Genomic DNA, 16907 nt, shown 5'->3' on the forward strand with positions numbered 1-16907 from the left:
TCTTCACCTTCCTGGCAACCTTTGCACCTTCTACACCCTGAGCAAAGTGCGCTACAATTAGCCACATGGACTGGCGATAAGACTCATTATTTCCATGTGAAATCTACGTTAAAATTGTATTCATGTCCCATACAGCAAACCTGAATACCTCCCAGCTAGGGCTGTACAATATGCATGTCTGCTTTACTAAATGCCCCATGTCAGCCACCCCAACCTGCCCCAGGAATGGCAACTGAGAGCCACCAATCAAGGCTATAGGGACTAGTGCTCGGCTTCCTTCTAACCTCTTGGGTCATTATACCCATTGTAAGGGGTTCCACAATGATTGCTGGAACTTTCCATCTTTACATTCTCCTGTACTCTCCTGGTTTAGGCCAAGCCGCTGCAACTGAATCAGGAGGTTTGGGTACAATTCATCACCGATGGTGACAACATGGTGACTTCTGACCTTTACATTAGCAAGCGACATGGCACTCAGGGTGGCTGTGGAAGAGGATGACACATAAATACACATCACTTTTTATACAGGAACAAGCAGTGATCAATTGGGGACCAGAAGGTGCTGGAACTGGAGCTGTGGAGGACTGGGATAAGTGAGTATCAAAAGCATATCCCTTATTAGATAAAGTTGCAGAGTTTCTATAATGGACCCACTGGCGCAGGAATAGTAAACTTCAGAGCAGTCATTTACCATGTGACAGAAGACCACCGTAAACAATGAAAATCCTACTACAAAGGGAAGCAGATGATTGAGGAGAATCATCAGTATACAGGAAAGGACAGTGCCAGGAGTAGTGCTGCAAGGACTGGCAGACTCAAGCACACATAGGTGGCATGGTCATTAGATGTATAGAGGGACAGAGGTGAAGAGAATTGGGTGTATTCACCATGAAGAACACTTGGAATATCCACCAGCTATAATACTGAACCTTAGGGACCGAAGGCGGTGAGACACATTTCCCAACCACTGCCCTGGATGAGAGCACATTGCTGTATAAACTCTCATGAGTCCCGGAAACATCACCAATTTCATCATCAAAGCAATGTATCCCTTGGGTATGTGATAGACCTCTGCACCCAGAATAGTGGGCAGTACAGAAACCACAGTAGTAGTTACTCCAAACAATCTGACGCTCTTCCTCCATGGCATTACACCCAAGCAATGCTCACATACATTATTGGCAATGCTCACATGCAGGATCTCCCAGTGACTGTATCTTATACAAATAATCTGTATTTGCCGTGACAGCATCTATAAATACAGCATTCACTCCAATATGACAAGTGAGTGAAAATAAATTACAGAGTAGCTTCATCCATGAAGGTATAAATGTATACTTTCTTTTTCCTTTAAATAGAAGGAAACTGAGCATAAGGCTGCCACGCAGACAGTCTTCTAGGACGCTCCAAATCTCCAGCAATGTTATGACAAGCTGCAATCTCCTTACCACAGGATTACTGGCCTGATTTACATATGGTAAGCTGCTATGGTGATTACAGGGAATGTATACCCACCTGGGGCCTGGCACTGTCACTCAGGGTACCCCTGATCCTGGTAAACAATGAAAAGCCACATATGTCTGATCTTATATTCAAGTGATGAAACAAAGCGCTCAGTAACAGCAAACCCTGTACTCCTGGGGCTTCCATGTCTTCAGAGACAAGGGTTTTATTTATTCAGCAGTGTGAACATGCAGCACTGTTATTAGTTTGTTGTGTAGCTCTAATGTATAAATGCTTTTCTAGATTTCTGTTAGCTGCAAATATGAAGAATGTCCTAGTTAGGCAAAGTCCACACACATCAGCTTTTCTCTGTGTCCAAATCAGGATCCTGAGAGAAAACATGGACTGAAGTTTCCCATGCACAGGAGAAGCAGACTGGAGTAGCGGAATCTTGTTTCTACTTTTGCATAATGTTATCCTTAGGGTGCCTTTACACAGACAGATTTATCTGACGGATTTTTGAAGCCAAAACCAGGAAAGGATTTGAGAAGAGGAGAAATCTCAGTCTTCCCTTCATGACCTGTTCCCTGTTTATAGTCTGCTCCTGGCTTTGGCTTCAATGATCTGTCAGATAAATCTCTCTGTCTATAGACAGCCTTAGGGCCCTATTACACGCGACGATTATCGTGCGAAATATCGTTAAATCGTTTGAATCTAAACGCTAATCGTTCTGTGTAATTGCAGGCAACAATTGAGAAATCGTTCGTATGTCGTTGATCGTTGAGTTAGATGAAAATTATCGCTAATCGTTCGCTGTAATTTCACATTCGTTTGCTCAAGTTCCGCATTTTTTCACTAATCGTTCAGTATAATTGCACATTGTTCATTGTTTTGCAGGGATCAGAAGGAATAAACGATTATAGTAACGATCGTAATAACGACCGTAGTAACGATCGTAACTAACGATTATCGTTCTGTGTAATATGGTGAACGATTTCAGGTTAACGATAAACAATCTCGTTTGCGATCGTTTATCGTTAGTCGTTAATCGTTAAAAATCGCTCAGTGTAATAGGACCCTTAGGGTCCTATTACACGGGCCGACTACGACCCAATCATTTTAGTTAACGATCGCCAATCTGCTAGATCGCCGCTCGTTTACTGGACCTATTACATGGCCCGATAATCAGGCAGTAAGGGCTCCATGGACATTGTTGGCAATGTCCATGCACCCCTTGCCCAAACACCTGACACCTTACCTCTCCCCCTCCTGGTCTTCTCTCCTGTGCTTCGCATCTTCCCGTCCCGATGGCAGCAGCGTCTGAGTGGCCTGTCAGCTGACAGGACGCTCAGCCAATGCCGGGACCAACAGTCAACTGACAGGCTTCTCAGATGCTGCAGCCACCAGGACCAGGAAGCTGCGCAGCACAGGAGAGAAGACCGGTAGTGGACAGAAGTAAGGTGTCAGAAGTTTACGCACCCGGCAATTTTAGGTCCAAACCTAAACAAACGATCAGCTGATGACCGTTGTCATCAGGTGATTGTTGCTGCACAGAGTGATAATCGCCAATTATCGTTTTGTGTAATAGGGCCCTTATGGTCCTTTTAGACGGAGCAATAATTCGCCCGATCGCACAATTAACGATTTTGAATGAACGATGTGTTTTTTATAACGATCAGCGTTTAGACAGAACGATACATTGTACAGAAAAATCGTTTTGCGATCGCTTAAGCCTATCTCACACATAGGTGAAATTGCTGAAAGACAAAAAACGATCTGCAAATTTTTTGCGAACGATCAACGACAATTTGACAATATGTTAAAAAAATCAAAATGAACGATTTCTCGCTCGTTGCTTGATCGTTGGCAGCATTTACACGGACCGATTATCGCTCACATGCGATCGTTATTGTGCAAAAACAAATGATAATCGTTCCGTGTAAAAGGACCATTAGGCTGGGCTTTCACATATGCACTCGGACCTAGTCTGTCCACTGTCTGAAGCTACTGCCTACTAAGCCTGTTCATGTAAGACCAACCCAAAAGACAGGTACTACTACTTTTTTTTCATTATTTTTTAATCCACTTAGCTTCAGAAACTGCATCACAAAGCCTGATATAACCCTGATTTTGTACAACTACATTAAATGTTTTACTTTCTTTCAGAATAAAATGAAATAAACTTGAACAAAGTAAAAATTGTGGCCCAGACTTGATGACTATCATAGACACAAAGGTACCCTGTGTTCCTGTAGGATAACAGGCCGTATTTTCTACAATCCTCTCCAGCAGGTGTTATGAGGACATGTGTGAGGTCTGCAATCTGGGATTTCAGGTGTTTTTTACTGATGTGACCCAGGTTAATGGATCCTTTGATGTAAACCCCCCACCCACATTCCAGCCCTCACTGTTTATCCTTCTGTCTTCCAAGGAGAAACAGGATGAATGACTTTTCTTTGTCCTGTAAATGTTTCATTCTTCATGTTTCAGCAAACATTAGGGTGGATGTAGAAGGAAGCAACCTCATATGCAGCAGATGTAGAATTTATTTCAAAGTTCCTGTGATGTCATTTTTCTCATATATGACTCAATGACTCGGCTACTGCAGATTAAAAGATCATTTTTTACCCTAACAACTGGCACATTTTAAAAAACATAACCAGAAAGAGCTTACTCTCGTCTCATTAAACAGAGGGGACCAGGGGTTTTTGGGGAGGAAGGGGGATGGTGTATACAGTATCCCTTTAACCTCTTAACCCACTATGACGTACTGGCATGGGATCTGGTCCCACTACATACCCAGCAGCTGACAGCCTTTACTAATAGCTGACATGGAGTTGAAACTGTTTAAAAATTGCTGCCGACATCACATCACTGGTGGTACAGAGTCTGTATCTGCTCTTGGAAACAAGATCATGGGCAGCCGATCCATTGTCAATTTCCACAGATTATTTCCTTTAACGTGTGGATGAGATTTGTTAAATTCTCCTGCCCTTCGCTGCTACAATAAACATTGCTGATGTTTTACCTGAAAATTCCCCATCACATCTGCTCCAGTGAGAACACACTCTTAAGAAAAGGCAATTACGCTCCTATTCGACACGGGACGATCATCCACTATTCCACGGGACGATCATCGTCCGTAGAGGCCGATATCGGCCGAATACGGACGATAATCGTTCCGTGGAATAGGGCCTTTAGTGTCGGACTATATCAGGCAACTACCAAATATACAACCAAGCCATAGTTCACATTGCAGATATCCACGTGTGTTTGGTCACACCTAAGAACCTTGTTCATCACCCTCCTTTTTTAAATACATCACCAAGAAATATACAGCAAACAAATGCTGCTATTTGTACAGGAAAAGGTTCCGGACTCCCCTACTTACTAGTTCCCTCATTCAGATGGACATGCTGATTGTTTGGGGTTGTAATCACAGGCCTCCCACCATATCTGACTCAATAGATCATCATAGCCACGCTGTGAATACAGCACCTGCCGTCAATCTTACTGCAATTTTAATTAACACCTGTATTCACATATTCCCCAAAGAGCTCCATCTTGCCTACACAAGCTATTATACAGCAAACTGAAAAGCCGCTCCACATTGCACGTCAACTAGAATTACTCCTAAACTCTTTATATCACAAGCGAGTCATAAACACCAGCTGTAGTGCCAAGGTGGCTCTAAAATAGGCTGCATGCTTTTAACCCTTCATGACACAGCTATTTAGGGCTATTTGGGTTTTGATGATATACAGATTTTTTTAATCTTTTCATCATTGGGTTTGGAGAGCCATAACTTTTTACTTTTCTGTATGTAGTAGCAATATGAGGACTTCTGCTGGACAAAATTTTTGCAGCACCATCTTGGAGTACAGTTCCAGACTGTCTCTGACAGCTCCTTTAGGCAAGTGACAGTGACTGCCATTCCATTCAGAGGGGGGACCTACCTTTTATATGACAAGAACAGTCCTTGTTGCCAATTAGCCGTTCAACAGCCGTTCTTGTCATAGAAAAAGTGCTGCATTGAAATCAATGCAAAACAATGGCCGTTGTTGACAAAGTCTATTGAACAACGGTCATTGTTATATACAGTCGTGGAAACAACTGACCTGTCAATTATTTCCGGCTGTTGTTTCCAAACAGTGCAAACAACGGCCGCTGTTTTACGCAGTGTGAACATGAGGGTGTACAGAGACTATGGGGCACATTTATAATTCTCTTTGCACCATTATTTTGGCTAATTTAGTGTTTTGGGACACCACATAAATTTTATCGACGCGTTTGCGCTATCTTTGAGCCGTTTACACTGGCAGACCTTGGCATAGTTTTTTAGCCAATTTTTAAGCCAAAGAAACCGCCCCCCCAAAATTGCAATGTGCAGGAGCAGCTGCTGTGAGTGTCACCCATGCAGGCTCGGACTGGCCTACAGGGGAACAGGGGAATCCCCCGGTGGGCCCTACCCCTTGGTGGGCCCCTGGCAGGAGGTGGGCCTCCCTGTCTGACTCTTTCTACCAGAGAATAAAAACAATTTCTATGCTATAGAAGCACAGACAAATATATGTAAGGTACCATGTGTCTTCTTGACCTAACAGCATCTCACAGTGTCAGCCGTTTGGAACGCGAATTACAGCTAAAAGAAATCTCGTAACAAATGATAGTCAGGCAGAGGAGTGTGGGAAGATAATAAAAAACTATACTCACCAGTTCCCATGCCCCTGGACCGCGCTCTCTCCCACAGCTGCTGGAAGTTTTTCAGTCATTTTCGAACAGATTCTGTTAAATAACTGCAGTGTTGTCCATCCCCAGTCAGTGATTGGCTGAGCGGGCACATTAAGGAAGAGCTTTGGGGGCACAGAGATGGGTAAATATACTTTCTTTATTATGTTCCTGCACCCCCCTGCCTACCTGAGACTTGTTAGTTTCATGGGACTTCTCCTTTCAAGAAACTTAATGGCGGGTTATACTGTTCGCATAGAGTGACTGAAGAGTTACTAGTAGTGAGCCAGCATCGCTGGTCACATACACAGCTCTGTGCAAGGTCACTATAGTAATGTGAAAGGTTTGGTGCTTATTATATCTGGTGTTAGGTATGGTGGGCCCCAAGAATCAAATTCCCAGGTGGGCCCAAGGTGGTGCTACCCCTAAAATCCATAGGATAGGGGATGTCAAGCTAAGAAAAAAATCTTTCAAATCAACTGGTGTCACAAAGTTATAAAGATTTTTAATTTATTTCTACTAAAACCCCTCAAGCCTTCCAGTACTTATCAGCTGCTGTATGTCCTGCAGAAAGTGGTGTATTCTTTCCAGTCTGACACATTGCTCTCTTCTGCCACCTCTGTCCATGCCAAGAACTTACTTTGGACAGTTACTTACTTTAGCAGTAGATATTAATGTGTCAGACTGGAAAGAATAACCACTTCCCGCTGAACATACAGCAGCTAATAAGTACTGGAAGACTGGAGATTTTTTTTGATAGAAGTAAAGTACAAATTTCTGGCACCAGTTTATTTGAAATACATTTTTTTGCTGGAGTACCCCTTTAATACTGTGAACTATTTTACTTTTAGGGTATAAACCCACACACCGTATATGCAGCAGATATGCAACAAATACGCAGCAGATTTGTTGGTACAGATTTGATGCTGTGTTCAGTTATTTAGATCTAATCTGCTGCGAGTTTGCTGTGTATCGCAGCAGTAAATACGCTGCATATACGGTGTGTGGGTTTATACCGGGCTCGTTCCCACTGAGCAAAAGCAGCTGAATTTCTGCGCTGAATCAGCGCTGAAATTTCAGCCGTTAAAATAGGTGCAGAGCTAATTTCCATTGTGTTGAATGGAAATTCTGCTCTGCAGTTCACACAGTGGAATTTCCGCACTGAACTAATCCGCTTTCCGCCAGAAGAATGAACATGTTCATTCTTCCGCTAGCGCAAGCCTATACAAATCAATGGGGCTCTGATTTTCTGTTTCAGCGCGGATTCAGCGCGGATTCAGCGCGGATTCAGCGCGGAATACAAGCGGAATACAAGAGGAAATTAATTCTAGTATATGTTCTGGTATAGCATGGGTCTCAAACTCGCGGCCCTCCAGCTGTTGCCAAACTACAATTCCCATCATGCCTGGACAGCCAAAGCTAAAGCTTTGGCTGTCCAGGCATGATGGGAATTGTAGTTTGGCAACAGCTGGAGGGCCGCGAGTTTGAGACCCATGTGGTATAGTCTAGTTTACTCACCAAATACTCGCTGAATTTCAGCGCTGAATGCATGCGGATTCAGCGCGGATTCCTCGAGTATTCCGCGCTGAATTTGTCAAGAGCTGATTACGAGCTGAACACTTTCCTAGCAGAATACGCAGGGATTCTGCTTGCATTCTGCTTATATTCTGCTCGGAATTCAGCGTCAGTTGATTTCAGGCGGAAATATTTCCTTGCGTAATCCGCTCCTTTTGCTCTGTGTGAACGTAGCCTTAGGGTACAAACACACACAGCAGATACGCAGCAGATTTGATACTGTGTTCAGTTATTTAGATCTAATCTGCTGCGTATCGCAGCAGTAAATACGCAGCGTATAAGCACTGTGTGTTTGTACCCTTAGGTTATGTAGGGGATGTACATGCCTGCTGCGATTTTGTCTGCAGCCCGCCCCATTAACCCCCCGGCCGCCGGACATTATACATTACCGGGTCCCTGTTCCTGCTTGCTTCGGGGCTCCCGGTGTCTTCACGGCCCGCCCGGCCAATCAGTGCGCTGCGGCGGGGCAGCGCACTGATTGGCCGGGCGGAACGTGCCGGGATCAGGTAATGTATATCGCCCCCAGCCCCCGACCGCACGATTGCCCCCAGCCCCGCAGCCCCCGACCGCACCATCGCTCGCAGCCCCCGGCCGCACGATCGCCCCCAGCCCTGCAGCCCCCGACCTCACGATCGCCCCCAGCATCGCAGCCCCCGGCCGCACGATCGCCCCCAGCGGGCGATCGTGCAGCCGGGGGCTGCGGGGCTGGGGGCTGCGGGCGATCATGCGGCCGGGGGCTGCGGAGCTGCGGGCGATCGTGCGGCCGGGGGCTGCGGGCGATGGTGCGGTCGGGGGCTGCGGGGCTGGGGGCGATCGTGCGGCCGGGGGGCTGGAGGCGATCGTGCGGCCGGGGGCTGCGGGGCTGCAGGGGGGCGGGCAGGATATACATTACCAGGTCCCCGCTCCTGCTTGCTTCGGCGGCTCCCGGCACGTTCCGCCCGGCCAATCAGTGCGCTGCCCCGCCGCAGCGCACTGATTGGCCGGGCGGGCCGTGAAGACACCGGGAGCCCCGAAGCAAGCAGGAACGGGGACCCGGTAATGTATAATGTCCGGCGGCCGGGGGGTTAATGGGGCGGGCTGCAGACAAAATCGCAGCAGGGATGTACATCCCTGCTGCGAGTTTCTCTGCTATTGAAAGTATAGGGCCAGGATCTGCAGCGAGTATCGCTGCAAAAATGCAGCAAGGAGACTCACTGCAGATCCGGCAAGTGGGTTTGTAACCTTAAACAAATTGACAGCCCCTTTTGTACAGTCAGTGCAGTTTCTCCATTGATCAACTAATCGGGTGATCACAGATTTCCTATGACAGCCTGGGAAATGTAGTAATACTCTTTGGCTGCCCTTTCCACATTCAACAAAATCAGATTGTCGGCTGTCTCCTTCATGTTAACAAATCCGCCGTATATAACTGTATACCAGTGGTTTTCTAAACTGTGTATAGAAATGTCTGTGAACCACAAGTGTCCCTCCAAAAAGTTGGGAGGTATGGAGGAAGGGCTGACTGCAAAGCATTATGGGGAAGCTTGATGTCATGTGTTTTCAGTCATCATCATCATAAGATTTTACAGCAATGGAGCAGCTTTATCAACCTGCCAGAGACAAAACACAATCTGATTCGCCCATAGCAACCAATCACAGCTCACCTTTTATATATTAACAAGCTCTTATAAAATTAAAGCTGAGCTTTGATTGGTTGCTATGGGCAGATTACACTGTCTAAATTGTGCATGGCAACCAATCACAGTTCAGCTTTTATTTTACCAGAGTAATATGAGAAAAGCTGAGAAAGCTGCTCTGTGATTGGTTGCTATGGGCCACATCAAACCATATTATTTAGTGTTCTTAGTGTGGCCTAACCATAGGTTGTTTGCTTGGTCACAAGTGTGTTTAGTGACCTCTGCAGTAAAGCACATTGCCAGTCATTAATGGGTTAATGCTTCAGATGTGTTTACCTGCAGTAACCATGGCAACCATGCACTGTGATGACAAGCGCTTATGTCACAAAGACGGTTACATAAAGCAATGCACCGCACCCTGATCAGTGCCATCTTGGATGCGCCAGAGGACCTTGAGCTTGACTTATTTACTGCCCCCTACCCTTGATGAAATTTGGAGGTTCTAGCAGGGGATCTGGATCTGTGAAGGAGAAGTGATACAGCCACCTAGCCATCAATAAGGTGACAGATATTGCAGCCAGATCTCTCTCACATCCAGGTTATTATACTTACAGTATGGTATTACCCTCTAAGCCCAGGGGAGGGGCAGCTCTCCAGCCATGGCTCCTTCGAGGTTTCCCCCACAGGGGTTTTTTCCTCGCCTGAGTGCTGGAGGGTGACTCTTCGTGAGTCGGGGGTCTGCCATTTTCATTGTCATGTAATTTTAAATAAAATTGGGACCCTTTGACACCTGATTACAATGTGTTATGTCTTTATTTTGCGTTCTTTGGTTTAACTTGGGGGAGTTGGGGGTCCATCACATATTGCTGAGTCATAAAGCTGGACATCTGCCTGCTACACACATCTATCACCTGCACAATGAGCACAAGTAGTATAGAGCGGTGGCTGGTGGAACTCCTGCTTGTGTGTCCATATCCCTGGATTAAAGGAACACTCAAACCTTGAAGAAAAAACATGCATCACAAGGTTTATACCTACATCTACAAGGCTTGGCAAAAGGTTTTATCAAGTGACAGGGTCACACCAATCATAGCAACACGGACACCACCATAAATATACATCATATATACATAACCCAGTGGCTCGTGTGTGTGGGCAGGATCAGGGGCAAGGCAAGAGTATTGTGCCCCCACACCCATACATGTAGGTCTGGGCTAGCTAGCTGCCCCCCTGCAAAATGCACAGGATAGGGGATATCAAGCTGATTGGTTGGGGTCCCAGTGGTTATGAGAATGTGGAAAACATTTCCCCCTGAAATAAACAGTGGGGACAGTGCTCCATTAATTATCTTTAGGTCTTGTTATCCCTTTTCCTGTGAATAACTAGTAGAGGGGTATGTTCTCATGTACTATATGGCTGGACTCTTCTTTCTGGACTAGGCGTTTTTCAGCGATATGTCATATGGCATTTTTGGGGTTCAAAAACGATTCAGCCGATTATCGCTACCGCGGAATAGGCCCCTAAGTCTTTCCTTTACCTCAAAATGCTGACAAGTCTTCCCACATTTCAAAAAATTTTAGCCATCCTCCCTCACTTTATTCACTTCTACAAGAGACTGGGCATGCTGAATAAAACATGCCTTATCTTTCTTTTCCCTGCTGTCTGCCATCAAACGCTGCTGCCAGACACTTTCCTTATCAGCTTCCCACCGGGCAGTGACTGGGCCGCGTGCTGCAGCGGTAATGTGTGCGATATGTGGACGGAGCTCTCCCTGTGATAACAGCTGGGTGTTTAAGAGGCCGAAACCTCAGCAATCCACTGATCACTGGCATGGCTTCAATATAGATAGGGGTTGTCAATGTAGATGTCATAACAGTTGAAGTACGTCTGTCTGGACATGCATTATATAATCCTTATGCTTATTTACCCATTTTACAAGCAAAACGAGAGTGTAAACTTCATTAACAGTGCAATTCAATGGATTTAGTAAAAGGAAGGAATTCAAAATCTATCTAAATGTTGACTTTGTACTTTTCACTAAACTTTATGTTTTCAGACCTGTTGTGGGGTCAACAGTAGAGATGAGCGAACCGGGTTCGGGTTCGAGTCGATCCGAACGTTCGGTATTTGATTAGCTGGGGCTGGATAAAGCTCTAAGGTTGTCTAGCAAACATGGATACAGCCAATGACTATATCCATGTTTTCCACATAGCCTTAGGGCTTTATCCAAGTTCAGCAGCCACCGCTAATCAAATGCTGAAAGTTCGGGTTCGAATCGACTCGAGCATGCTCCAGGTTCGCTCATCTCTAGTCAAAAGTGGTAAGTATGTAGCATAGCATGTAGATATTATGCTGGGATTATACTCCATATTGCATAGGCTGTCATACAGAAATAAACCATTGCATTCACGTTGTACAAGTTCCAGGGAGATGCGTTTGCTTTCTTGAGTTTCCTTCCTGTTGTAAATGTAGACAAACATGTAGGTATTTCCTGAATAGCCCTGGTTACCCAGTTCCTGACCCCGATTCCTGGTATTTCTCTGGTCCTCCAGATGGGTATGTCCTCAATTCTTATTATCAGCACTGGGATGTAGGTATACAGTACGACCACGATAAAATACTACCCTCCACAACTAAAATATACAGGGAGCACTCATAAGAAAATCTTAAGAGCTCCCTTAAGAATATTTACAAAATACCAAAGGGGTTTATAAAACATATATTCGTACACCCTAATAGACAGCAGGATGCTTCATCACATACGATATAGCTGTATGTGGCAGGGAATGGGCAGATCAGCACTTCAAAGCCTATTCTGAGGACATAAATGACGTAAACAGTGCTGCACAACAGTAATTTCTCAAAAATTCCAGGCATGGTGGGAATTGTAGTTTTGCAACCGCTGGAGGAACAATCCTTGCAGCACTGAGTGACCCACAAGTAAGTATTCTTTGGCTGATTGTGTGACTGATACATTGCACACACGTACAGTACTTACAGGCATAAGAATGACTGCACAAAAGAGGCAAATGAGAGATAAAAACACAAAATGTCCTATAACTACTCACAGACATATCACTTTCAATACTACAGTTTAACATCTGCTATCCCAATTTCTGTAAGAGTATATTAGTATAATGAAAAGTAATACATGTGTCTGGCAGGGGCGGAACTACCGCCGTAGCGGCTGCTACGGGGCCCCTAGCATCGGGGGGCCTGTGGCCTGGGCCCCCGGAGCTTACTGCCTACAACACCCGGTGGTCGAGCGGGCCTCCCGGGTGTTCAGTGTTCTGATTAACAGCGTGAGAAGCCATAGGCTTGCCGCCCTGTCAATCACTCTTGTGACCGCAAGCAGCATTTTGCTTGCGATCACAAGAGTGTTGCCCCCGACAGATCAGCAGCTTCCAGCACTAGGGGCTGTATATATATATATATATATATATATATATATATATATATATATACATACATCCCCTGTATATATATATATATATATATATATATATATATATATATGGGGGAGGCACAGCACTGGGGGCTGTATATATATATATATATATATATATATATATATATATATATATATGGGGGAGGCACAGCACTGGGGGCTGTATATATGGGGGAGGGTCAGCACTGGGGGCTGTATATATATGGGGGAGGCACAGCACTGGGGGCTGTATATATGAGGAAGGGACAGCACTGGGGGCTATATATATGGGGAGGCACAGCACTGGGGGCTATATATATGGGGGAGGCACAGAACTGCGGGCTATATATATATATATATATATATATATATATATATATATATATATATATATATATATATGGGGGATGCACAATACTGGGGGCTGTATATATATGGGGAGGCACAGCACTGGGGGCTACATATATGGGGGAGGCACAGCACTGGGGGCTATATGTATGGGGGAGGCACAGCACTGGGGGCAATATATATGGGGGAGGGACAACACTAGGGGCTATATAGGGGAGGCTCAACACTGGGGGCTACATATATGGGGGAGGCACAACACTGGGGGCTATATATATATGGGGAGGCACAACACTGGGGGCTATATATATATGGGGAGGCACAATACTGGGGGCTATATATATATATATATATATATATATATATGGGGAGGCACAACACTTGGGGCTATATATATGGGGGAGGGACAACACTTGGGGCTAAATATATGGGGGAGGGAAAAAACTGGGGGCTATATATATGGGGAGGGACAACACTGGGAGCTATATAAATGGGGGAGGGACAACACTGGGGGCTGCCTATGGGGGAGGGACAACACTGGGGGCTGCCTATGGGGGAGGAACAAAACTGGTGGCTGCCTATGGGGGGGGGAAACACTGGAGACTGCCTATGGGGGAGGGACAACACTGGAGACTGCCTATGGGGGAGGGAAAACACTGGGCGCTACCTATGGGGGAGGGACAACACTGGGCGCTGCCTATGGGGGAGGGGCAACACTGGGTGCTGCCTATGGGGGAGGCACAACACTGGGGGTTGCCTATGGGGGAGGGAAAATACTGGGGGCCATTTGTAAGTGGAACAACACTGGGCGCTGCCTATGGAGGAGGGACAACACTGGGGGAGGACGTCACAGAGGAGGCATCTATAAGGGTAACTAAACTGCGGGATGTATATAATAGGGCATGCACAGAGGGGGGGGTATCTATTTTAGTGGACTAAACAGAGGGGTCATCTATAAGGGGACTACACAGAGGGGGCCATATACTACAGGGCAGGAATAGGGAACCTTGGCTCTCCAGCTGTTAAAAAACTACAGCTTTAGCTTTGACAGTCTACACATGATGGGAGTTGTAGTTTTGCAACAGCTAGAGAGCCGAGGTTCCCTACCCCTGGTATAGGGGATGCACAGAGGTTGTCATCTACTATAAACACAGAGGGGCTCTCTACTATAGTAGATGCACACAGGGCCATCTATGTGGAAGACTGAACAAGGGACTATCTATAAGGAGCCAGGGCTACCCACTGAAAGAGGGCTTAAAGGGGCCAATACAGATGTGCAGTGTGTATAGAGATGAGGATGGTGCCAGTGAGGAGCCTAATATGTCTGTCTGGCAGATTCTGTGGATTCGTGGCTTGAAGAAGTTCTCATAATGGCCCAGGGCAGAAGATGAAAAAGGAAGAACTCCGATCAGAGGAGAAGTTCCCTGTGAGTCACTAGATATATTTGCACGGTAATTTATATGTAGTACAGACCCTGTGTAGAGCTGGGTGTGTTGACGGCATAGTGGTCGGTTGAGGGGGGGGCCCCAATTAAAAGTTTGCTATGGGGCCCAGCCATTTCTAGTTACGCCCCTGGTGTCTGGTATACATTTATCATCAGTTCCTCATAGTTTTTAATATCCCTGCTTGTTATCATTGCATATTGTATATGCTTCGGCTGTCCAGGCATGATGGGAACTGTAGTTGTGCTGAAAGTGTCACTGTCATTAAAAGAATTTTCCTGCAGAAATCAATAGTACAAGCAATTTTAAGAAACTTTGTAATTGGGTATATAAGCCGAAAAATTAATTTTTATCATGAAAAAGCAGTTTGAAGCTCTCCCCCCTGTCTTCATTGTTGTCTATGGAGGAGAGAAGATGAGACTCCAAAACAGGACAACAAAGAGTTAATTTACAGCTACATCACAGCTCTCTCCTCTGATGTCACCACTGACCTCTCTGACCTCTGAATAGGGGATTTCAGCGGGCTCCCTGTTGTGTAATCCTTTGTTCTCTTCTCTCTGCTGCCGACTCATCTCACTCGTCTCTCCTCCCCCCTCCATAGCACAGACAGGACCCGTCTGATTGAGATTTCCTGATTCTGAGCAGTGGATTTTTTTTTTTACAACAGTGACTCTTTAAGGTTCCCCATCCCTGATCTAGAGAATACACATCTGCCCAGGTCACGTAAAGATCACACAGGTGCCCACCTCACAGTAAAGTTATTAGAGTTGTATATGTAACAAACCACGCACATCATGGTGTGCCCATCACATGATCGGAGAAGACTTTTTACCCACTACAAAAACAAACAAACTATGTAATGGGCACTGTCATTTATATAAATATATAATAATTTGACATGTCATAGATATATGTTAAAAGTTTCGATCAGTCTGTGTGATACAAGACGAATGGTCCAAGGCTCAGAAATATCTTGGGACACATATGCCCAATCTTATAGCTAGTTTTACAGTTAATGCTTCTGGCAGGTAAAAATCTTCTCATTGTACTACAAGTACTGACAACATACACAAAATATTGTCATGTTTATAGAAACTTAGAATGCACAATAGTCCCAAAATACTCATAAACATTTGGCACCACAATAAACACAGATGGCAGATAAATCCAATGTCATTCTGCACAATAGCGAGTGGTTCACTTCACAGCTATTTTCAAGGGCTCTACACCTGTCTGTCTGTGTCCCCGGGGTCACATCCTAAGCATGTGTAAACCTAGCCCTACATAGGAATAGAGGGGTTACGTTAAGTGTCATACTGTCTAACATATTAGGTTGTTTTATGGTCAGGTCTATGAAGCAACTGAGGCTTGGCCAGAGTCAGTTAGGTGTACTGAATTGGTGCAAAATGTGACATCTAAATATCAGTAGTGCCTAGACCTGAGTGACATAGGGCAAGTAAAAATAGCAACTGTATTATACACAACAAAATAGACAAGGCTGCAATGCAGGTCTCTTATAAATAGCTACTAACACATTTATCATTATTAGATCACCATTTCTTTCCCTGTAAGATAAATCAGAAAGTCATTGAGTCGTCCTCTTCTGTCAACTACTTCTGTGCAAACTTGACAGAAAACAAAATTGTGGCATGCTCCATCGCATGTCATATGTATGGAGGTGTTCTTCCGTAGAAGTACTGCTTGTAGGAGAGAAGATCTCTGTATACATTGGACCTGACAGACCCTATATGGCAGTACATTGAGCCTGTGTGCATATATACTAGGGAGCTGTAAGGCCTCTGCACAAAGACATACAGGCTGTGTATATGACTAAAAGCTGAAAAGACTAAAATCCCACAGCTTTGGGTAATAAGAATACTAAGGGGTAAAGTATTCTTTGGCAGCTGATTGTGTGACTGACACATTGCACACACGTACAGTACTTACAGGCATAAGAATGACTGCACAAAATATTGTTGGACCACAAACAGTTAAATGGAGTATAGAACCTTCCATCCGAGTTGTGTTTTGTAGATTAACACCCCTGAATTTTTGGATGACAAATTAAAGGTGTAGTCCGGCGGGGGGGTGGGGTGGGGGTGGGGGGTTGAAGTAGGTGGCTGAGGGAAACGATGACCACTTACCTCCCCGGTTCCAGCAGCGGGTCCCACATCGCAGCGCTCCGCTCCCCGGTTCCCGGCCGCTTTCATCGGGGACCGGAATGTCACGATGCGGGAGCCGCTGCTGGAACCGGTGAGGTGAGTGGACGTCGTTTCCCTCAGCCACCTCCTCCCCGATGTCAGGAAAAAAAATGTTCCCCCGCCGGAGTACCCC

The 16907-nt window shown here is 45.4% G+C and overlaps 1 protein-coding gene across 3 annotated transcripts in view; it reads right to left on the reverse strand.

The window, feature by feature from the left end:
- SCHIP1 (schwannomin interacting protein 1) overlaps positions 1-16907 on the reverse strand; it is a 116399-nt gene that overhangs the window by 51710 nt on the left and 47782 nt on the right. The gene's annotated exons all lie outside the window — the stretch shown is intronic.

The sequence above is a fragment of the Dendropsophus ebraccatus genome, chromosome 6, assembly GCF_027789765.1.
Source record: "Dendropsophus ebraccatus isolate aDenEbr1 chromosome 6, aDenEbr1.pat, whole genome shotgun sequence".
Taxonomy (NCBI): Eukaryota; Metazoa; Chordata; class Amphibia; order Anura; family Hylidae; genus Dendropsophus; species Dendropsophus ebraccatus.